The 23,518-nt window shown below is 43.8% G+C and overlaps 1 protein-coding gene across 2 annotated transcripts in view; it reads left to right on the forward strand.

The window, feature by feature from the left end:
* PSTPIP1 (proline-serine-threonine phosphatase interacting protein 1) overlaps positions 1-23,518 on the forward strand; it is a 484,932-nt gene that overhangs the window by 200,280 nt on the left and 261,134 nt on the right. The window lies entirely within an intron of this gene.

Raw genomic sequence — 23,518 nt, forward strand, 5'->3', positions numbered from 1 at the left:
GAAGAATGTCATATGGCTTTTTATGACTGCAGGGTGTTGTGATATCAATGTTCCACATGTCCACGTATGGTGTAGAAAAGCAAGACACAGTGTGCCTTGGTTACAGCAGCCTGGATACATGTTTTCACAACCACAAAGAGAAGTAGAAGCCTAGTCCAAGACCTGGGCTGGTTACAGTCGGCTGTGGTAGTGCATAATTGTAATGTTTCACTAAATGTTCTTAATAAATCTGGTTGCTGCACATTGGTAGAGAAGAGTCAAAATATCCCATACTATTTTTTTAACCTTCTGTATGCAGACTGTTGTAATGTCTGATCAACAAAATGTAATCACACCAAACACTAGTTGGAGTCACTGGTTGACAGTTAAAGCAGGACAGGCTGAATGGACTCGAACATTCTCCAAAATGTTATATATTCCGTGGGATGTGTGTCAGGGCCAGGTCAAGACAAGGTGGGATGCAGGATGCTGCCAGCTTTAAGCCATGCTTTTGGCACTGCTGATTTTCCTTAGACTTGATCAAAGGAATGCAGCATTCTGATTAAGAGTGAGGCACAACCACTGCAAAAATGCACAAGTCTATGTCATTGTAAAATGATTGACAAATTTAAGGAAGATATGAAAAGAAACAAAGGCCCAGATCTATGACCATTTTTAGAGGTCCCAAACAGAGAATAAGGCCTTTTGCGACTGCTAAAATGGGTTGTTGCATGTATCAACCCTATTTTGTGAGCTGGTAATCTGTTACCGACTAGCTAAATAGAGTTTGCGAGTCACTATTAGGAAGGGGCGTGCCAAGGATGTCTCTTCCTATTAGCAAGTGGCATGGGAAGGGATGTACAATTGTTTTGCGACCTGAATGGGGTTGCAAAACAATTGCAGATTACTGCCTACTTCAAGTAGGTGGTAAGCCAGATGCAAATAGGACTTGTGACTCACTATTAGGAAGTAGCGTGCCAAGGATGTCCCTTCCTAATAGAGAGTCGCAGGGTGGGGATGTACGATTGTTTTGCGACCTGAATAATCACAAAACAATCACAGATTACTTCCTACTTTGAATAGGTTGTAAGCCAGTCGCAGACGGGAGGGGGTCTCTTGGGGACCCCTTTCCCTTTGTGATTCCCTTTGTGATTAACGTTTTTTAAAAGCAGGCAGTCATGCCACGGACCACTGCCTACCCTTAAAAAATGAAACAGAAATATTTCATTTCTATTTTTAAAATGCAATTTTCCTTTGAGGAAAACGGGTTGTACATTAAAAAAAACGTTTTTTTTTTTTCCAGAAATCAGTCACAGACATGGTGGTCAACATTCCTATGACTGCCGGCCATTTCCAATGGGTCGCAAATTGCAACCTGCCTCATGAATATTGATGAGGTCGGTCCTTTGCGAGCGATTTGGGAATCTCTAACAGTGTCTTTCGGCTCGCAATAAGCTTTTGCAACTCGCAAATTGCGAGCCACTAAAAATTGCAATTTGCAAGTTGCAAAAGCTGACCGTCATACATCCGGCCTAAGTGTTCAAATTAGGTCATTTTGTAATAGATGAAATACACGTTGCCCATGTCTCAGAAACTGCTTGAGAGTCTACGGGTCATCCAAGATGAGAACCAGATGTTTTTTCAATGATGGTGATCCCTTTAACCTGTTAACTGCGGGCGTCGGCCACTGGCTGACATCCGCACTACCTCCCTCGTACGGGTCACGACCAGTGGCCGACACCAGGGAGGGGGTTCGAAAATCCTGGTGTGTGTCACACCCGAGGATTTTTAAATTTTTTAAACCCCTGGGAGACACGGAAGCTCTTCTGTGTCTCCCCCTGACCCCCACTCGCCCCTTTGTGATGTCAGCGCGCTGCGGGTGTGCTGACGTCGCTCCGATGGGGAAAATGGGCCCAAACGGCCTTCCCCACGTTCGGGAAGGCCTCGTATGAAAGGGGAGACTCTCCCCTTTCATATGAGGCCTTCCTGAACGCGTTTCCTGGCCCTTGATCGCCAGGAAACGCCACTAGACACCAGAGATTTCACTTGGGGGGGTCGGCCCCCCTCGGAAAACGGGCGGCCCCCCCGGGCCATATTTTTTTATTTGTAGGTTGGTGCCCCCTGGGGCAATTCTTTTTTTTTTTTAATAAAAAAATTGACAGTGGGTTGCCCGTGAGCAGGGCAACCCCCTGTGGGGGCAATACTTTTTTTTAGTAGTTGTAGGGTTTCCCCTTGGCCATCCCTTCGATATTGGAAAAAAAGGACTCAAATTTGGCGTGGATAGCTTATGTGGACAAAAAGTTATGAAGGCCTAAGTGCGAACTACCCCAAATAGCCAAAAAACAACACTGGGGGGGGAGGGTAAAGGTCCAGCAGCTAAGAGGTTAAGATATATGTGTTTGTCTTAACTAAAGGCCTGTGGAAAACTATGGGTTATCATTTTAATTTTAAACCTGAAATGATTGTCTTCTCATCCTACCACTACCTGTTAATCGTTCTAGTGGCCAGCTCCTACCACTTCGCCTTGCTACAGTAACTAGTACAGAAGGGGGAAACAACAATGCATGAAGAAACAAATGCATTAATTGATCTTATCTGTTACAAATAATCTAGGGTGCATTCCATCATTTTTGATCCTACCATAATTATTTTTTACTCCAAGACATGGATCTAGTGCTCACTGTGCAATATGATCTCACCAATGGCACTCACTAAGGCTGAAACTCACTTTGGGTTACTTGTGTTGCATATGTGGAAACTGTAATTAAATTTTTTGTTAACATATATATTGGATGAACCATTCAATCTTCTGATGAATGCCACTAAAATTGAGAACTATTTAGGGGCGGCTCCCCCTTTATAAGGGCGGAGGAGCATCATCCCCTGCCAGCAGCAGCAGCTGCAAATCCTTTCAAAGAAAAGGATAATAAACAACATTTATTATCTTTTTCTTTGAAAGGGGCTGGCCACGGGGATGACGTACACTGAGGGGGGATGCATAGCACTCCCACTCACTGTGCATGTATGTTTGGCCGGCCATCTCGGGCCGGCGTAAACACACATGCACACAGGGCTCTCTGCAGCCCAGCAACCTAGTTGCTGGGCTACAGATAGCCTGCACAGGCTCCCAGTCTGCCTGGGAGCACCCCGGCTGGGCGCTCCCAGCCAATCCTGATGCTGCTTTGAGCAGCGTCATGATTGGCCACAGGGCAGGCTGGGAGCCTGTGCCTGCGTGCAGGGACGACACAGGAGAGCGAAGCGGTGTGCGGCAGAAAAGGTAAGTTTTAAAAAGATTTTATTTTAAAAAGTGAATGTATTAACCCCATAGCGCACCTCCCCTCCCCACCCACAAAAAAAAATACATTTTGCATTGTTTTGTTACTTATGTTCTCGTTCGGCACGATCATGACTGAGCATATTGGGTTGTTTTGTTTCTTTTTTAGGTCTGGGTCCAAGACTAATTTTCTTATTGTTGGTGTCTCTCAGTAAGACCAGAGGCAGGCTAAATCAAATATGAAATAGAATGTTATTAAAGTAATCGCCAGTCTTGAATAAAACATTTTTATCTGAGCTGTGTGAATGTGTACAGACAAGCTCATTTTAGGGAGCTATGGAGTTGAGTCCATAAACACCCCATCTAGCCCTGTTTCGCACACCGTGCAGTCCCTTCATATGGTAGGATGAAAAACCAACAAACATATGGAAGGGTGTTAGAAATGGGGTTTCTGGTTGGCTACGGTATGCACCTCAGCCAGGCAGAACTTACCCACTCTAGTCAGGGCAAGGGAGTTACACGTCCAAGATAACCCCTGCTCACCCCCTTGGTAGCTTGGCACGAGCAGTCAGGCTTAACCTGGAGGCAATGTGTAAAGCGTTTGCACAACACACACAACACATGTGATGCAATAGCCCCACCACAAAGGAAACACAACACCAGATTATATGAAAATATACTGTATTGTACACAAGGCAATTATCAGACCAAACATCACATATCAGAGCTATCCTGCTACCTTAGCAGTTGTCAGAACGTTACACATTAGTTACTCTGCAACCTGGCAGTAGTCACACATAACACACAGGTTACTCAGTATTCTGCAACATAAGCAGTAGTCAGGAAAACACGTTATTACATCACAGCACTTGTCATAAGAATATCATAAAATGACAATAGTAGGAACATTAGAAAACATATGGCAAGTTAGAAAAACATATTAGCAAGCATGTCCATAAAAGGAACATTTGCATACACATATGTAAAAACATCAAACGCAGGTAGGTAATATATGAATCAAATAAAAGTCTGTAGAAAGAACTTTGGATTGCAACTATATTGGTCCTTTAAACAGTACCTGGTTGGATGAAGGCACCTCCAGTGCCTAGAAGGCGAACAATGGGGCCCCCGGCACTCCTATGCGCAAAACGGGGGCCTCCCTTATACTCTGGGGTCAGAGGAGGGCGACATGCACCTCCTCTCGTTTAATGACAGGCCCCTTCCGGAACCCGCGATCTCTGGGGGCCCCCCCGGCCTCCACTGGCCCTTCCACCAAGAGGGGGGGCCCACAATAATGCCTGTTTTACCTAACAGCAGAAAAGGAGCGTCCTGCTCCTAACGCAGAGGCCAGGGGGAAGGGGGCACTCCCCGTGCGTTCCCATGGTCCTGCCGTGAAGCCACAAGAAGATGAGACCCCTCCTGGGGCCCGAGCAGACACTCGCCTGCACCCGATGCGATGCACGAGTGTTCTTCCAGCTTCCCGGGCCGCTGCAGTGATCTTAGTTAAAGGAGCACAATGCAGCAAGGAGCCTACGAGCTCCCAAGGCTCCATAAACACGCTGCAATCAGCGCTATGGCAGCCGCAACCACGGAGAAGCACCCCTCGTGAAGAAATGGATGCAGGGGTCAGGGGCCACAGCACCCTGCCCCTGGGGAGCAGAATCTTAAGACAAGGTCCTCAGGTGGAGGGCCCAGCTACAGGCCAGCACAAGGGAAAGGCAGCAAGTGGCAAGTCCTTCACAGTGACCAGGCAGGTCACAGGTCAGCACAGCAGCAGCAGTCCATGGAGGTTCCTGGTGAGTCCTTTCAGCCTTTGGTGTCCAGTTCCAAGATGATTCCAAGAGTCTCCAAATTGTGGGGAAAATTCCCCTGTACTTATAGTCAGTTCTTACAGTGTTTTACAATGGTAGGGAGAGGAGGTTCCAGCCAGTTACAACTGGTTCTGGGAGTGCCCCCTCTCTCCTTTCAGCACAGGCTCCAAACATCAGTGGGGGGTTAACGACCCTATTGTGTGAGGCCAGGACACAGCCTTTACAAATGTAGGTGTGCCCCGCCTCTCCCTTCTCTCAGCCCAGGAAGACTATTCAGTATGCAGATGCACCTCTGTGACACCTCCACCCTCCCTGTTACAGGCTGTCTGAAAAGTATGCACAAAGCCCCAACTGTCACTCTGCCCAGACGTGGATTGGAGTCAAGCTGCAAAACACCAGAGTCATAAGCACAGATAAATGCGCACTTTCTAGAAGTGGCATTTCTGTGATAGTAATAAAAAATACACCCACACCAGTACCCCTCATAAATCAGACAATACCCTTTACACATAAGGCAGGGCATTTGTAATGCAACCCTATGAGAAGGCAGCACTCACAGCAGTGAGACACCAAGTTAGGCTGTTTGTCACTACTAGGACAGCCCATGCAATATGGCACATGTCCTGCCTTTCTACATACATGGCACCATACCCATAGGGCTAGCTAGGGCGTACCTTAGGGGTGACTTACATGTAGTAAAAGGGGAGTTCTGGGCCTGGCAAGTAAGTTTAGATGCCAGGTCGCTGTGGCAGAAAACTGCGCACACAGGCCCTGCGCTAGCAGGCCTGAGACAGGTTTAAAAGTCTACTTCAGTGGGTGGCGCAAGCAGCGCTGCAGGCCCACTAGTAGTATTTAATTTACAGGCCCTGGGTATAGAGATACCACTGTACAAGGGACTTATAGGTAAATTAAATATGCCACTTAGGTATAAGCCAATCATACCAACTTTAGATTGGAGAGCACCTGCACTTTAGCACTGGTCAGCAGTGATGAAGTGCTCAGAGTCCTAGAGCCAACAGCGAGAGGTCAGAAAAACCAGGAGGAAGGAGGCAAAAAGACTGGGGATAACCCTCCGTAAGGCAAAAAGTCCAACAAAGGGTATAGTGGGCACAATCAGGGCGTTTCTGTACTAAAGGTATGAAGTAATTTTTTTGACAGTTGGTGGTAGGTGCAGGTTTGGACTACCTCTGCAGTATGTCCCTGTTGGGGCAGTTCTTTGTCAAACCAAAACTTGAGGATTTTTCCAGTGGGGAGGGGGCATGGACAGCCCAGACCAAGCAAATGGAGCCAGCAAAAGAGAAGCAATGAAAGCCTAATGCTCCAACTTGTATGATTTCAGTTTCTGTCCTGGTCAGTGGCAGCATCCTGTGGCTCGACCAAGCATGTATGACAGGGATGCAATCCTAAATAGTGCACTGTGCCATCTTCAGCTAAACCAACAGTAGGATATCATCAATCAGGAACTCCTGGCTAGGCTTTCTTGTGATCTCAGCCAGCTGATGCATATAGATCTTGAAAGAGGGCTAGGAGAAAGCTGGTGTGTTTGGAATTGCATATCTCATGAGTGTCTCCTCTGACAATTGTGAACTTATTGGCCCCCAGGTGCAACTGCCATGCCAAGAAGGATTTTCACAATTTCTTGGCTTTATTTTTGGGCACCACAGTGAGATATCCAATCCACATATGATGATTCACTATTTCGAAGATTCCTAACACACCTGAAAGAATTTTTAGATGTAGCCAACAAGCATTTCTATCTGAAACAAAAATTTGGGATGGGAAGGTCCACTGCGTGTACTTGGTATAATATTTTCATTCTGGCCATAGCATCACACTAATACAGTGTGTGTGTGTAGAGGCCTACATATTCTTGAGATTCTGGGCCCATCTTGACTCTGGAGAGGCTCATCAAGCGCACACTCATTTCACTGACAATGGCCTACTGTCCCTGTTATGCTTTTAGCTCATAGAGTGGTGGTGGCACAATACCATATTTTGTGAATCCAGAGTTGTAGCAAAGATTTTTTTCTATGTCTCTGGAGTCTAGACCTACTGGCCCACTCATGTAAAGTTCTATGTACTTAGCCGCATCTTAGTACAAATATCCCAACTGTATGTTGTTCATATTGTGTATTTGGCTTGTGTGGTACACACATTCAATGTATGAGTGAACCCAGAGTCATGGATGTCTGCGGGATCCATTTTGGTTGCCCCTGACCTTCAGCACAAGATAAAAGTGAGAGTGTTTCCCTGGACAGTGGAAGTGCATTTCTGACATTCCTGAAGCTAGAGGCAGAAGATCTAGACATTGAAGTGGGAGAGTGGAGACAATCAATGTATCATTGCCATTTGGTTAATGGGTGAAACGTCTTACCCAGCCTGGGTACTCGCCAATGACTATGCCACACATGGAGCTGTGTATTACATATCATTATTCGTATGCGTGTAACAGCGAACTCAACATTCTAAACTTGCATACACTTCAAGGGTTCCATCATTAAGAACTCACAAAATTAAAAACTTTTACAAATATATACACAATCATAGTTCTACGATGAGCCTTCTTGGAGGTCTGATTACTCGTTCCGATTGTGTCTTCGGGAACTGGGAACTGGCAATAGAAGTGTCCACGATCTGCACTGACGATGCAGGAGCAACAGCAGTAAGGGGGATTTCAATTGTCCATTCAGAACCAGCCTCGACATTGACATCAGTATCTGACGAGTGGTGAGGAATTTTGTGTAATATACTTCCAGGACATTGGGCAGTCACCATGTGTCCTTTGCTGGTTACAACATTCAAAGGCTCAGCATCAAATGTTATGTTCAGTGATGGACAAGCACTCGATCTCCTCTAGTGAAAAACAATATCTCTTGCTTGTCGTTGCTTGTCTGCATAGGCCTTCATTTTCTTTTTATGATCTAAGTGTTTGGTACGGGTTTCTTCCTCACTACTTGATCTTCTGTTGGTCCATTGAGGTAACTTGGTTGTCATGGCACTCCCTACATCACAGTTGCAGGGTTTTCACAGGGTGGAATTCAAGACAGTTTTATGGTTGAGTTTTACCAATACAGCACGCTGAACAGCCTTCTTCAATGTACTCATGACACATTCAACAGGGCCACTGAGCTGTGGCCAAAGAGATGTGCTCCTCCGATGCTTCACATTAAGATGACTGTGAAAATATTTGAATTCTCGACTATTGAAAGGTAGGCTATTGTCAGATTTTAAGATTGCAGGCACACCTCATGTTGCAATGTTGCTGTCTAATCTCTCGATGACTCTCTATTGAGTCACAGATGAGAGATCTTCTGTCAATGAAAAATGTGAATGTTCATCAGCAACCACCATCAGGTGATGTCCACTGTCAAGAGGACCAAAAAAGACAACAGTAATTCTTTCACATACATGCTTTCGCAACTCTGACATGCTTAAGGTGTATTAAATGGTTTTGGATGACAGGCAGTTGAATAGATGACAGCCCGTCAACTCTCTTTCAACTATCTCATTGAGATGAGGAAATCAGACTTGGTATCAGAGAGCTTGTTTGGTGGCTACGATTCCACGTGGCCTTCGTGAGCCACTTCAATTATCTGTTGTTGCAGACTCTTCGGAATAATAATTCTCAAACCAGTCAGGATAATGCCTTCTTGAATTCCTCTTTGACATTTTTAAACTTCTGGTATTCACTGTCACTTGTAAGAAGTTGAGTGTGCTAGTTCCAAGACTGCTGTGTGATAATGTCTTTCAGTTTTAACTTGTCACTATCTTAGCTCATGGCAGTGACAATTTGCTCCAACAAAATGGTAGCTGGTATGTTTGATTTCCCAATTAAATTTATTTAGGCTTCAGCTGTCTTGGAAGGGGCACCATGATACTGTGTAGGCACTCTGAAGAAGTAATCAGCAGGGTTCTGATATTTTCCTGGATGGTGCACTATTGTGTAGTTGTATTCTTGTAATCGTAGACCCCAACGTTCAGTACAAGGAGGCATCTTGTCCTTTGGATTGCCAAAGATGGTCAACAGTGCTTGATGAGCAGTCACAAGCATAAAAGGCTTTCCGTATAAGACCATGTCGAAAGGTTCACAAGCCCACACCACTGCTACACTTATTTTCTCAGGTCTTCGAGCATTTGGGTGTCTGCTGTGCTGTGCAAGGATTGCACCTAATCCGACTAGAATGGCATCAACAACAACTTCTGTATGAAGATTTGGGTTAAAATATGCCATTTCAGTAGTGTTCTCAATCGCTTGTTTGATTCTCTTAAATCTTTGCTCTCATTTATGCGACCAATGAAGTGAAGCAATCTTTTTCGTCAAGTCTCTCAGTGGAGCACTCATGCTGACAAAGTTTTGTATATATCTGGAACAGTAACTGGTTATTTCAGGGAATGAAAATAACATTGAAATATCTTGTGGGGGACTGGTAGTTGACAGCGCTTACACTTAAACTGGATTGGGTGTCAGAAAAGATATGGCCAAAGAACTTTAGCTTTGTCTTATGGAATTGACATTTCTCAGCATTCAAAGTTAAGTCTGCATCAACAAGTAAACAAAACACGTGCTTGAGTGCTTTATCATGCTCCTTCTGTGTGGTTCCAAAAATTAATATGTCATCACTACAGTTGAATGCATTCATGACAGGCTGTAGGATGCATCGAATTTCATCTTGAAAAATCTCTGCAGCTGATGACACACTGAAACTTAGAGCCTGATTTAGGGTTTACTCCATCACAAATGTGACAGATATCTCGTCTGCTATATTACGATTCCATTGTTTCCTATGGACCTCGTAATGCAGCAGGAGGAATATCTGTCACGTTTGTGACATCGTAACCCGTCCGCCAAACTCTAAATCAGACCCTTAGTCTTTATATCGAAATGGACCAATATGTGTAGAAAAGGTTGTAAGGTACATGCAATTCTCCGTGAGTTCCAACTGATGAAATCCTTGATTTAAATCAAGGTCTGAGTAGACCCTTGTACCATTCAATTGTGTTATCATGTCAGCAATGTGAGGACCTGGATGTCATGTTCTTTCAATTACCTTGTTCACTTGATGCATATCCACACAGATGTCCACAGCTTCTTCACTGTCCTTTTTGGGTACTACCACTATGGGAGAAACCCATGTCATTGGGCCAGTAGAACGCTCAATGATACCATGTTTAAGTAATTATTTGAGTTCCTCTTCAATTGCTTCTTGTGAATAAAATGCAGTTTGTTTGTGCCTTTGAGTAACAGGACAGATGGCCTCATTAATATGCTATTGTACTTTCATAGTCTTAAGTTTTCCTGACCCATTAATCAATGAAGGGTCCTGGCTTACTATTTCATGGTGAGCATTCATGTTGTAGTTCACTGAGATTGGTCCCATATCAGCAGCAGAAACTCAAAAAACAGGAACTTGACACCATACCTTGAAGCACATGAATGGGCACTTGCACTTTTATCTTCTTATGCTTCATAGTTTCTACGAATGAACCTTAACTTTTCAGTGTTGTTGATGGAACCCATGTATATACGTTAGTTTTCAATGGCGTCAGTTCGTGACAATGGCGAAAGTTCATTATATTTCTCCTCAGGCATAATGTTTATTGATGCCCTACTGTCAATAATGAAAGGTATCAAACAACTGTTTACTTTCAGTTTAAACTCCTGACAATGTTTGAATGACTTTGGTGCCTTTTCATGTAGACTTTTCTTTGATGTTTTCATTCACGTGCGGCCAGTCTAACATGTGCACATTTTTCTGAGGTGAATATCGGTTCTTCACTTTCACTTGACATTGATACTGAATAACTTTTTGACGATGATTTAGATGACGATCAACTCGGCTTGGTGTTGATTTGTCCCAACTGGTGTTGTCGCTTGGCCTTGTAGGCGTGCGTCGAACATGGCTTTTGGAACGTTCGACTGGCCATTTTGTCTTCCTGCTGTGACGCACTTACTTTTTCTTTCACCTTGCAAACCATTACAAAATGCTTCTCCTTCCCATAGCCTTGCATATCTGTCCAATGGTGTTAGAAATGGGGTATTTGGTTGGCAGTCAGGTTACCCCCTTTCCAAGCAAGGACCCTCACTCTAGTCAGGGTAAAGGAGAATCACCCTCAGCTAACCCCCGCTCACCCCCTTGGCAGGAGCAGGCAGTCTTACCTTCAGAGTGCTAGGTGTAAAGTATTTGTACGAACATACACAGTAACTTAATGAAAACACTACAAAATGACACAACACAGGCTTAGAAAAATAGGAAATATTTATCTAAACAAAACAAGACCAAAATGACAAAATCCAACATACACAAGTTGTTATTAATTTTAAAATCAAAAGAGTCTTAAATCCTTGTGTAAACAGGTAAAACACTATTAGCGTTAAAACGTAGATGGGTAGCGTAAAAATAACACGCACGGGCGAGTGTGCATCGAAAAAGGTAAGCAGTGCACATTAGTATATGTCCTACCTTAAACATACACTGCACCCTGCCCGTGGGGCTACCTAGAGCCTACCTTAGGGGTGTCTTACATGTAGGAAAAAAGGAAAGTTTAGGCTTGGCAAGTGGGTACACTTGCCAAGTCGAATTGGCAAATTAAAACTGCACTGTTGGACCTGGCTTTATGGCAGGGACATCCCCAAACTTTTTGCCTCCTTCCTCCTATTTTTTCTGACCTGTTGTTGTTGGCTTTTGACCTCTGGGCACTTTACCACTGCTAACCAGTGCTAAAGTGCATATGCTCTCTGTGTAAATTGTACTACTGATTGGTTTATCCATGATTGACTATTTAATTTACTTGTAAGTCCCTGGTAGAGTGCACTACATGTGCCTAGGGCAGGTAGATTAAATGCTACTAGTGGGCCTGCAGCACTGGTTGTGCCACCCACCTCAGTAGCCCCTTAACCTTGTCTCAGGCCTGCCATTGCAAGGCCTGTGTGTGCAGTTTCACTGCCACCTCGACTTGGCATTTAAAGGTACTTGCCAAGCCTAGAACTCCCCTTTTTCTATACATAAGTCACCCCTAATGTGTGCCCTAGGTAACCCCTAGAGCAGGGTGCTGTGTAGGTAAAAGGCAGGACATGTACCTGTGTAGTTATATGTCCTGGTAGTGTAAAACTCCTAAATTCGTTTTTACACTACTGTGAGGCCTGCTCCTTACATAGGCTAACATTGGGGCTGCCCTCATACACTGTTGAAGTGGCAGCTGCTGATCTGAAAGGAGCAGGAAGGTCATATTTAGTATGGCCAGAATGGTAATACAAAATCCTGCTGACTGGTGAAGTCGGATTTAATATTACTATTCTAGAAATGCCACTTTTAGAAAGTGAGCATTTCTTTGCACTAAAATCTTGTTGTGCCCTTCAATCCACGTCTGGCTAGGTTTAGTTGACAGCTCCTTGTGCATTCACTCAGACACACCCCAAACACAGGGTACTCAGCCTCACTTGCATACATCTGCATTTTGAATGGGTCTTCCTGGGCTGGGAGGGTGGAGGGCCTGCCCTCACACAAAGGACTGCCACACCCCCTACTGGGACTCTGGCAGACAGGATTGAACTGAAAGGGGGCTTGGTGCATTTCTTAGAGACTCTTTGAAGTCACCCCCACTTCAAAGGCACAACTTAGTATAAAACAGGGCCTCTGCCCTACCTCATCAGACACTTGCTGGAGAAGAAACCTGAACCAGAAACTACATCCTGGCAAGAAGAACTGCCTGGCTGCTCAAAGGACTCACCTGTCTGCTTTTCTACAAAGGACTGCTGCCTTGCTGTTGGCCTGCTGCCTTGCTGAACTCTTGTCTGGCTGTGAAAGTGCTCTCCAAGGGCTTGGATAGAGCTTGCCTCCTGTTCCTTGAAGTCTCAGGACCAAAAAGACTTCCCTCTTTTACTTGGACGCTCCGTGCGCCGAAAATTTCGACGCACAGCTTGTTTCGCGGGGAGAAAAACGCCGCACTCCGGCGCTGATCGACGCGACGCTCTTGGGACGATCGAAGATCCGACGCACGGCCTCGCAAGGACAACGCCGCCCGACCTCTAGAGGAGAAATCGACGCAACGCCTACAGTGAGATCGTAATTTCAACGTGCAGCCCCGCAGATCGAAGTCGAGAGGAGAAATCGACGCGACGCCTGCCTTGAGATCATAATTTCGACGCACAGCCCCGCAGACCGACGCGCAGCCGGAGAACAAGCAGGAAAATCCACGCACAGACCCGGGACATCTGGTAATCCCCGCGATCCACAGAAAGAGACTGTCCGCGCGCCGGAAAACAACGGCGACTTCCCCGCGTGGAAAATAACGACGCAAGTCCGTGTGTGCTGGGGAGAAATCGACGCACACACCCTTTTTCCACGCACCTCTTCTTTGTGGCCCTCTGAGGAGATTTTCCACCAGAAACCAGGTACTTTGTGTTTGAAAGAGACTCTGTTTACTTTCTAAAGACTTAAGACGCTTTATATCACTTTTCAGTGATATCTTTACAAATTCATATTGCAACTTTGATCGTTTTGACCTGAAGATACCCAGATTAATATTATATATTTTTCTAAACATTGTGTGGTGTATTTTTGTGGTGTTATGCTATGGTGTTGTATGATTTATTGCACAAATGCTTTACACATTGCCTTCTAAGTTAAGCCTGACTGCTCGTGCCAAGCTACCGGAGGGTGAGCACAGGCTGATTTTGGATTGTGTGTGACTTACCCTGACTAGAGTGAGGGTTCTTGCTTGGACAGAGGGCAACCTGACTGCCAACCAAAAAACCCATTTCTAACATTGGTGATCAGCGGTGAGGATAGGACTTGTGTTTGTGCAGTGACATACAGTAGCTAAGTATTTCACTACCTACCCACAGTTGAAGGTCAACTTGATTTTTCATCTTTTTTGGCTTTTGGTTCTCTGATGTCCTCCTGGATATACTATTGATATTTTGGACTTTGGATTTTGGTTTTTGCTGATAAGATCTTATCAGAATGGGATTGCTTACCTACTCATTCTTTGTTCGTACTGACCACCTCACTAAGGCTGACCTAAGGAAGCTTTGCAGAAAATGGGGCCTTCCTGTAGCAAGGAGATCTACTAAGGCGGAGATGCTCCATCACTATATAGTCTGGGGGGAGGAAAGATGGGCAGAGAGAGAGGCAGCAAGAAACCAAATGACTAAGTACCCCTCAGATGAGGAGGAGGACTACGCACATGAGGAGGAAGACTACTCAGATGAGGAGGAAGACTACTCAGAGTTGGACAGTGACCCAGAAATAGATGAATGGCTCCGAGGTCAAAGGCGACAGGAGCAACAATTAGAGGAGTATCTTGCAGAGGTGAGGCAAAAAGACTCTTAGCCCTGGAAGAAGAAAAGATTGCAGCTCAAGAGCTGAGCTGTAAAGAGCTGAAACTGGAGGCCGGAAGGGCTGAGTCCAGTTCAGATGGTGGCAGCAAAAATCTTGCATCTAGTACTGCTGAAGGAGGGCACAAGCCCAGAGATGTGGTGCCCAACTTGAAGAAGGGAGTTGACACACCCCAGGCGGTTCAAGGGTATGAGGTAGTTCCCGTTATGCACAGGGTCCCTGAGAAGGATTGGGGAACTGGCACAGGGAGTCATATTCCTACTGGGGGGAGGGACACTTTACTGACTCTAGCAGAGAGTGACAGAGAAAAGGGTTCCCCCCTGGTGGACGTCCTGGATATAGAGTGTAGACATGATTACAGGCTACTATTGTGGGTGGCACAACCAGTGCTGCAGGCCCACTAGTAGCATTTAATTTACAGGCCCTGGGCACCTCTAGTGCACTGTACTAGGGACTTACAAGTAAGTCAAATATGCCAATCATGGAAATCCAATCAACAATACAATTTACACAGAGAGCATATGCACTCTAGCACTGGTTAGCAGTGGTAAAGTGCTCAGAGTTCTAAAGCCAACAAAAACAGGTCAGAAGAAATAGATCGGGGATGACCCTGCATAAGGAAAAAAGTCCAACAAATGGCGGGACATGTGCTGTCGTGTGGAAATGAAAATCCACACCTGAAACACAACTTATTTTTCTGTGGAGGCATAATTTTGTGTCTGTCAGCCTTGTGCTTCTGCTTACTTTTCATGTTCATGACTGACTCACTTTGAGCACCTCCAGCCTCCATGTCAACAGCTTGTCAATCGGCATGCTCTTCAGTTCTGGTAGCCATGAAAACTCACTCCATACTAAGAGTGTCTCTCAGCATTCATCATCTGACTGAATCTGAGAGACATTTGTCAATAAGTCTTGAGATGTATTATTGCCTCATCATTTAGTTATTTGAACTTACAGCATTTGATAAGTGTATCCAGTCTCTCAACAAATTCATCAATGCTTTCACCAACTTTCTGTCATTCTTAATTGAAAATGTACTCTTCCTAATCTTCATGCGGCATTGAATTGAACTTGAAATTCAAGGCTTCTTTAACTTCATCAGCCTGCTGCATTATCTTTATGACTTCTTTTACACCTCCACCAGCAAGATTCTTAAGGTATTTGATAAGCTTCTTGTTTTCGGTTTTATCCAGTGCATCAATGAAATCTTCAAATGTCTCTATCCATGAAGTCCATCTTTCACCAATATTCTGCTTTTTGGTTGTACCGAAGAGTGATGGTGGTTTCAGGGAGGCAACAGAAGTATAACTGTTCATGGGAATGGCAGACACTGAGAATGCAGTTCTGTCCGATACTGTCTGCCGTCCACTTGGACCCACTTCATCCATGCCATTTCTAAGGCCCCGTGATGTGCTGGCCTGTGGGTCACCTTGAACAGTCTGTGGAACTGTGACTTCTTTCTTGGTCCACCACTTGTTCTGAGCCGCCATCCGGCAGCTTTGGTGGTGTGATGCTTAAGGTATTGGACAGCTCAGTAGCACAACCCCTGTGCTTCTTCTTGGGTCGCTTTGCCTGCTGCTAAGGTCATAGAGCTCTTCTTATAGAAGCCTTGGTAATTGCAGCAACAATACGCTTTATCATCAATTATGCTGTCAGTCAGCACTTTTGTGTATTTTACTCGTATTTGTGTATGGTAGTTTTCAGTGCTTCTTTTTCTGTATCTGTTTGTGTCCGCCTTTAGCGTTATCACTCCATATGATTTATTTATTTATGTTGTGTAGTAGTGCTGTACCTCTTTGTACAGCCGTGCCAGTGGTTCTTGGCCAACGATGTGTAAACTTCTTAGTGAAGCTTTCGTTATCTTCAAGTGCTTCAGACCAGCTGGAGTTGCGCTTTGACTCCATGCATGCGAAACGTTGATTCTGCACACATGGCATGCACAAGCAGTTTGCATGGACCACGGAAAACTCTGTGGGAGAGCATTGTCGATCTTCGGGTTACTTATCCCCTATTTTGCCACCAGTTGTAGTGTCTTCTACAGCCTGGGTACCCGCCAGTGACTACGCTGCAGAGCTGTGCATTACACGTCTTTATTCATCTGTGTGTAATCGTGAACTCAACATTCTAAACTTCCATTCATTTCACCACGCTCTAACACTTACGTCACAGTTCTGTGGAGTCCATCGGCAGTCAAAAGGGTTCGTTCATTAATAGCTCACACAACACTACAGTGGGGGTGAAGGTAGCCTGCATTTGTTTTTCAATGTGAAAGAAACCCCTTACGTAAGTTAATTCATTTGTCTTTCCACTGCTCACTCTTCCACTGCCAGGTCCAGGAAGCTCACACTTCTTTGTGGAGACTACTCTGCTTTGAGGAACATCAACCTACACAAGCCTGTGTCTGGTGAGGACACTTGAATGGAGAATCACCCTAAACCAATTTTGAAAGTGCAGACATCAGATCCATATCTCCTGTATGCTTTAACTGTGTAAAAAAGGAACTGATTGACCTACTTGTTGTTCCAGTTCCAAGTTTGCTTTAACCATGGCAGGGCGTGGTCTACAGAGTACTCATAGGACAGCTTGGCAACTGGGTCTGCTCTTTGCCATATAGCCAGCCTCCCAGAGATGACAGAACATCTTCTGTCTTGCCTTGCCGGAAGAAATACTTCATCTGACCTATGGTGCCTAATAGCCAACTTGCCTGCTGAGAGACAAAAGGAACTTGCCACCTCTGCAAAAGATGTGATTGTCCAGGAAGAGCCAGAGCAGTGAGACCCCAATGTTAGTGGGTGTGTACCAGAAAAAGGGTGACAAAGGGGAGCATTATGTGCACCCCAGGGTTTGGTGGGCATCAGACTGTCCGAGTTATGGCTCTAGACAGGAAAAGGAGTATCATAGCTGCTCAGTGCCTCCATGCCAAGAATGGTAACTTTAGGTGGATCTGTGCTGCTGCAACTCGAATGAAGCACGACTGCGACTCATCCAGTGCTGCTGTGTCCCAAAGAAGTGAAACTGTGACTTCTCTCATGCCACTGTGACCCAGAAAAGTGTGGCTGCAGCCTATCCATGCTCGGTCCTTTACGTGATCATGAAATTCCTCAGTTACTTCCAATATCCTTCCATTTACAGTGGGTGGTATTTATCCCATATATAAATTCTCTACTGTGGACTTCGGGAAAACAAGTAGGCGTTCTTGCGTTAATCTGTAAATGTTCATTTTTTCACTTAATATCAGTGAAGTACCTATGTGAATTTCACCAAAACTACTGAAATTTCTATTGTATGTGTTATCCTTTTTTTGAAAATACATTTAAGATAGTGGTAATTTGCAGTGTGCTAGGATTTTTTTTATGGTTCGTATTTTATTGCATTTGAATAAACAGCAAAACGTTTTTAAATATCCATCGTGATACATCATTTTGTATTTTTTTTAAATAAATTAACTTATATGTCCTAATATGTAATATCAATATTCAGGAGCTCTAACCGCCGTCTGCCGAACTCTGACATGATTTAGTTTCTATATTCCTGGACCTCAGGTAATGTACTTTTATGCTGACATCCTATGTGTTTTATTGAAAAGTACCAATTTGAGGCAATATAGAAAAGTGCTGCTTTTGATGCAGGCCTACCAGTTTGGACGTAGGGTCCTTCTCTCGGCTACCAGGGTATAATTTGCTGATATGTATGGGAACGATTTGGATGTATTTGGCTCATCCAAATCAGGAAAACAATGAAACATCAACCGAGGAAGGCACACAATTTAGACCGCAAGGGAGTTGACCTACATTTTATGCCCCTCGGGCTTTGACAGCAGGAAAGGAAGACTTTCAGGCTCAGTTGTCATAGACCAGACTCTCAAGACGGGGGTAGGGTTGGACACCTCGCAAAACCATGTTCAGTTTTTCAGACCAATGAATGCTGTTTGCAAAGAACTTTTATCTGGCCATTGGGGGTGAGAGATTTGAGGTTCCCTTCATGGATGGGTGATGTCACCCTATCAAAGACACTCAGGCACCTTCTAAAGTCAAAGCACCACCCTCCTTATTTTCACTGAAGCAAAGCCAAGTATATAACACACCAGTTGGGGTGCCTGTGGCAGGCACAGTGATAATCCAAACTTCGACTGTCACATAGTGGCAGTTTCTAATGCCTGCAATGTAGAAGTTGCCTTCAGTGTTTATAAATGAGAATACGTTGCCAAGGCAACATTGTAACTTTCAAAATCTAAAAAAGTAACCTGCACGTTTTTCTAACTCCCTCAATGTGTCACTATGCTGGTTTATAGTCAGCATTGTTGTGCATAAGTGTTCTGCATAGCACAGAGAAATGCTTAATTTGTGAAACAAAAGTGCCGGGACCCAATGTTTCACTGAGGAGTGGCTGCATTGTTTTGATTCCATCTCACGCCAATTTCATCCACCACTAGACACTCCTTGCCTCTTCATTTCATTCTTGCAGGTTCTCTTTCATGCCTGGTTTCTACCTTTGTAACTGTTTTCCGTCTTTCTCTTCCTCCTTCTTTCCCTCTTTTATGGTTTTCTCTGTGGATCAAAGTTTTTTGCGGGAAAAACTAAGTGCTGGTCGCCAAATATGAGTGCTAGCGGAACCCATCTGCAACTACCTGCTCAAACTAAGCACGGTCTGGCAGTGACCATCATAAATCGTAACAGAAACAGATTTACCATTAAATTCATGCTTTCAGAATTTCTTTTATTTTAAAAGCAAGTATGGTACTACATTGTCTCGCTCCTCACAAGAGGGGATTGTAGACCATCCTTTGGTGTATAAAGATGAGCAGGAGTTTGTTCTTCCAGAGGAGAGAGAAATCACATTCTACAGAGAGGACTAGGGTGCAGCCTTTGTGATGAAACGCCCTTCTCCTAGATTTGGTAAGTACCAGAGTCAAACATGCAGGAGACAAAATTGGCTCAGAGCTGAAAGTGAAGTGCCAGGTCCTTTGTCCTTTAAGCAGACAGCAGGAAGGCCCGTTCAGAAATCATTTGTAAGTAGTATAGAATAGTTGTATTGGTCAAAAGATAGTCCAATTACAAATAGGGATTACTCTGTTTATTGGAAAACTTTAAACCACCTCACTAACCACCCTTTGGTGCACCCAAGCAAATTTCCAGATAAAAAGCTTGTGCCCAAAGCACTAAAGAGAAGCTTCCGGAAGAGGTCTGCCTTCTTGACTGGTCATAAAGGTCAGTGTGACCTCTGCAGCATGGTTTGGAGCCAGACAGATCTTTGTGCGCTGGAGAACCAAATGCCTAGAATGCTTGAAAGATATATCTTTTAGCTGTGGAATTGATGCACCTCTGATTTTGATGATAAGAATATGTCACAACCCCATAGTGGTGTAGCCATGCTTCAGCACGCTTTTAAGTTCTGAACTTGCTGCTAAAAACACTCATCAAAGTAGATTGAAGACACCAGTGTTGACTGGAACTGACTGTTCCATGTTATGAACACTGTGATATTATGATGTTGTCGTTACTTCGATGACCCAAGAAAACGTTGCACCCCTGCCACTTGATGTGGGTATGACCAGTACTTTTGTCCCATTGTAGTTGGTAAGCTCAAATGCAAATAAATCCACAAATCTCCAAAGAGCCCAAAGTGTGACTCAACTTGATAGCACTTCAAGATATTGGACGACTTGCACAACACCCTGACAGCCTGTCGAAGGACTTCTGATGTGCTCAATTAAAGAGAACTCTGTCACATAGTGCACCACAAGGTACCTTTCTTTAGCAGTTCAAGCCTCTACTGTTGGCAGACCTGGACCCAGGTCATTAAACCTATTGAAAACTATTAAAAGCTTATTTTTGGGAGTTCCCCTCTTTTAGAAATTGTTTTGTAAAATCATTAATGGATTTGTTTTCATCCCTGCTAAACATGTCGATGCTGTCGGTTTATAGCCATTTAAAAAAATGGTTACGTTATTTCCAATGTGTAAAGCTCCAGTTTCCCCCCTCACTCTGTCATGGTGTTCAGCTAATACAATGCACTACTTTTATATATACCTTTATCTGGATCACATGTGCCTCTTTACCAACATACATTGTGGTTATGTTTCCAGCCACCCCAGCACCTCTTGCATGGTTATACCTTGAGATTGCCCAAACCTACCAGAGAGAGAGTCACAATAAAGAAAAACATTATTTGGCTCTCTACTCATTGTGAGTAGCTGACTTGGTTGATGGGGAAGTTCAACCAGAATATATTAAGAATTCAGTTCATAGTTCACACCTATGCAGTGACATCCGCACACAACACATTTTGTAACAGGTCAAGTGAGTAGCCTATAACGAGCAATGAATAAATAGAGAGGGGAGGACTGACAGTAAACCTTTGCTTTCAACTATATTTCAGCTCTGTCATGTATATTCTACTGGAAATATAGGACTGTATCTATGGTCCAAAGAGAAAGCTATATCTTGCAGAGGGCTTCAATAATAAGATAATTAAAATTCCTAGGTATTTTCAATGTGAAGACCTGCAATGCACAGAAACTTTTGATGTTCTTTTGTAGGTAACAGACTTCATTAGTTTTAGAGTACACCACCTCGTTCTGTGACTTATCTGTCAATCAAATCTACCTTAGTCTTGAATGCCTGGGTACAGAGTTGGAGGTATATAAATAATTGTTTGACATTGGTTAAAACGCAGGGCACCTGAATCACTAAGACAAAATAAAAAATGTACACTTTTTCAGTATTCACAAACAAAGAATTCAATAGTACATTTACTATTGTGGAGACTCCACAGTCGGGGAAGAGAGCTCCGCACATAAAAAGAAAGGTCTGTCCTGAAATACTGAAAAAGAGTAAAGTTGTGAATCGTGCCCACAGTTCATAGATACTTCTACTGTTAGCATTTAAAATGAGCATCTTTAACTCATTTAACAAAATAAGATTTCATAATCACAATTGTTATTTAAACCAACCGAAGCACATGCCATTGCCTACAGGTTGCTCCATATATACTCTGTATAAGTTATCTAATGTTCTAACTACTATGCAAACTTTATTTGTTTGACATAATTATTTGTATTAAGCAACTTCAAACAACACACCTGAACATGCTGTTTGTCTCTATACTATTATTATAAGGCTCAGAGCTGATTTCCTTTGAAATATTTTTCCAATCTTCTTCTATTGACATTACTGTTGATTGGGTCTAATCATATATCATTATTATGCTGCCTAGATGGTAATTTATTCAAATGTTCCAAATGTGAAATCCTACTATCCTTTTTTCGTCGGTAAGGATGGAGGGACTCAGTCCACCCTCTCTTTTTCAATCATGATGTGTGTCTGTCAGGCTGATCAAAGCACAGCCTGAAAGACACTCATCATGTTCAAGATTGTCATCCAGTTGCTTTAAATGTGCTAAGGTTCAGGCACCTGGCAGGCCCAGCCAACTTTTGTCGGGCTGAAGATTTCACAGCCCTGATGGAGTTACCTTATCAGCCCGGTAAACATTTTTGACAGCCTCCTCCTCATGACGATAGGAAGTGTCAAAGATAGAATTGGACCTGCACGCTTCAGCTTCGAAGTCCTGAAGTGCCCAGTACTGATTGTCTAGCAAAAACACCTCATCACAGAATGAGGTAGGCTCAGCAACTCTCCCTGACCCACTTTCACTCTGTGATGAGTTAAGGAAGGTGCTCTTGTCATTAGCTGAGCCATGACAAGGTCAGCCAGTGAGAGGAGGTGGCGGGATCTTCCATCAGTCCCTTCCTTCCCACAGCCTTCAGGAACCACTGGGGCATTTCTGCTTCTCCACCAGATGTCACCTTTGTGGTTTGGTAAGTGTTTGTTGAATGATGTGTGTGTATGTGTATGTACGAATGTATGCGTGTGCGTGCTGTGAATAGGTGTTTGCACATGAAAGTGTTTGTGAATGGTGGATGTAAGTGCATCTGCTTACCCTTGGTGTGAGTGAGTGTGTGTGTGGTCGGGTGGTGTGAGTATGTGTGTGAGCTTGTTAGAGAATGTGGGGAAATGAGTGTGTGCATGTCTGCCCACCCTACTGCTCAGCCACATATACTCTTTAACCACCACTTCTCTTTAAAAAAATATTATTGTAGATACAGAATCCAGTTAATCTGGTTCCAAATAAAAATATACAGTGAAAGTACGATAAAAAAGATTACATGAGAAAGTATTATGGTTTTAGGAATCAGCTGTATAAGGTGAATATTTAGCATTTTTGCGAATGTTGGTATTTTGTTAATTGATGCCAATGTCTCCTTATTTATGTAGTTCGCTGGACAAGAATGTATTCGTTTTATGAGAGGCACAGACAAGTTGAAATCTCTGCCAGAGTTCAGTCAGCAAAAAAAAAAAATACACAGCTTGGCTCAGTAGGCTCAATACAGGTGAACTGGCAGCTGGCCCAAAATTTCCACCCTCCTATGAAGCTACGGAGACCAGAGGCATCAGTATGTGGGGGAAGGGAAGTACTTAGAATTTCTCGGTGTACCCTGAACATTCTCTATGAACACAGTAATTGCCAGGGGAACAGGGAATACAATATCCAGTTCCTCTAGGAAATAGTAATTTCTTCCTTGAGTTTCACCTGGACGTTAGTGTCTGGATGAAACTCACAGGCTCCATCAAGTTAGTGCAGATCTCATAATCTTAATGGGTCCGGGAACCACGGCCCCAGCAGGATTACAAGGGCACTTGTAATGAGACCCAAAGATTGAGCTTTGGGTCACCCCCTTTACACTCAGACACCTCTTATAAAACATGATATGACCACTCAACTGTAAGAGCTTAGTACAGTTGAGTTTCAATGTCACAATGTCTGCTTCCAGAGCAGGCAGCTGGGGGAAAGGTTAGGTTATGGAGCATAAACATTGCTTTCTTTCTTCTGCTCTGTTTTTATAGCTTTACAATCACTAGGAGAATGTTATTATTTGCTCTTCCTAGGTAATTATAAAAAAGTTCGACTATTTCTGTATGTTTCCACACATTCGGAGCTACTGTATCTTCTTTTAAAAAAAAAAAATGGATTTGTATTAAACTAATGCTAATATGCTAATGTGTTCAGTTTTGCACTCGCGGTTCTTTTTTTATTCTTCATGTTAGCAAACTTGCTCT

The sequence above is a fragment of the Pleurodeles waltl genome, chromosome 3_1, assembly GCF_031143425.1.
Source record: "Pleurodeles waltl isolate 20211129_DDA chromosome 3_1, aPleWal1.hap1.20221129, whole genome shotgun sequence".
In the NCBI taxonomy this organism is placed as follows: domain Eukaryota; kingdom Metazoa; phylum Chordata; class Amphibia; order Caudata; family Salamandridae; genus Pleurodeles; species Pleurodeles waltl.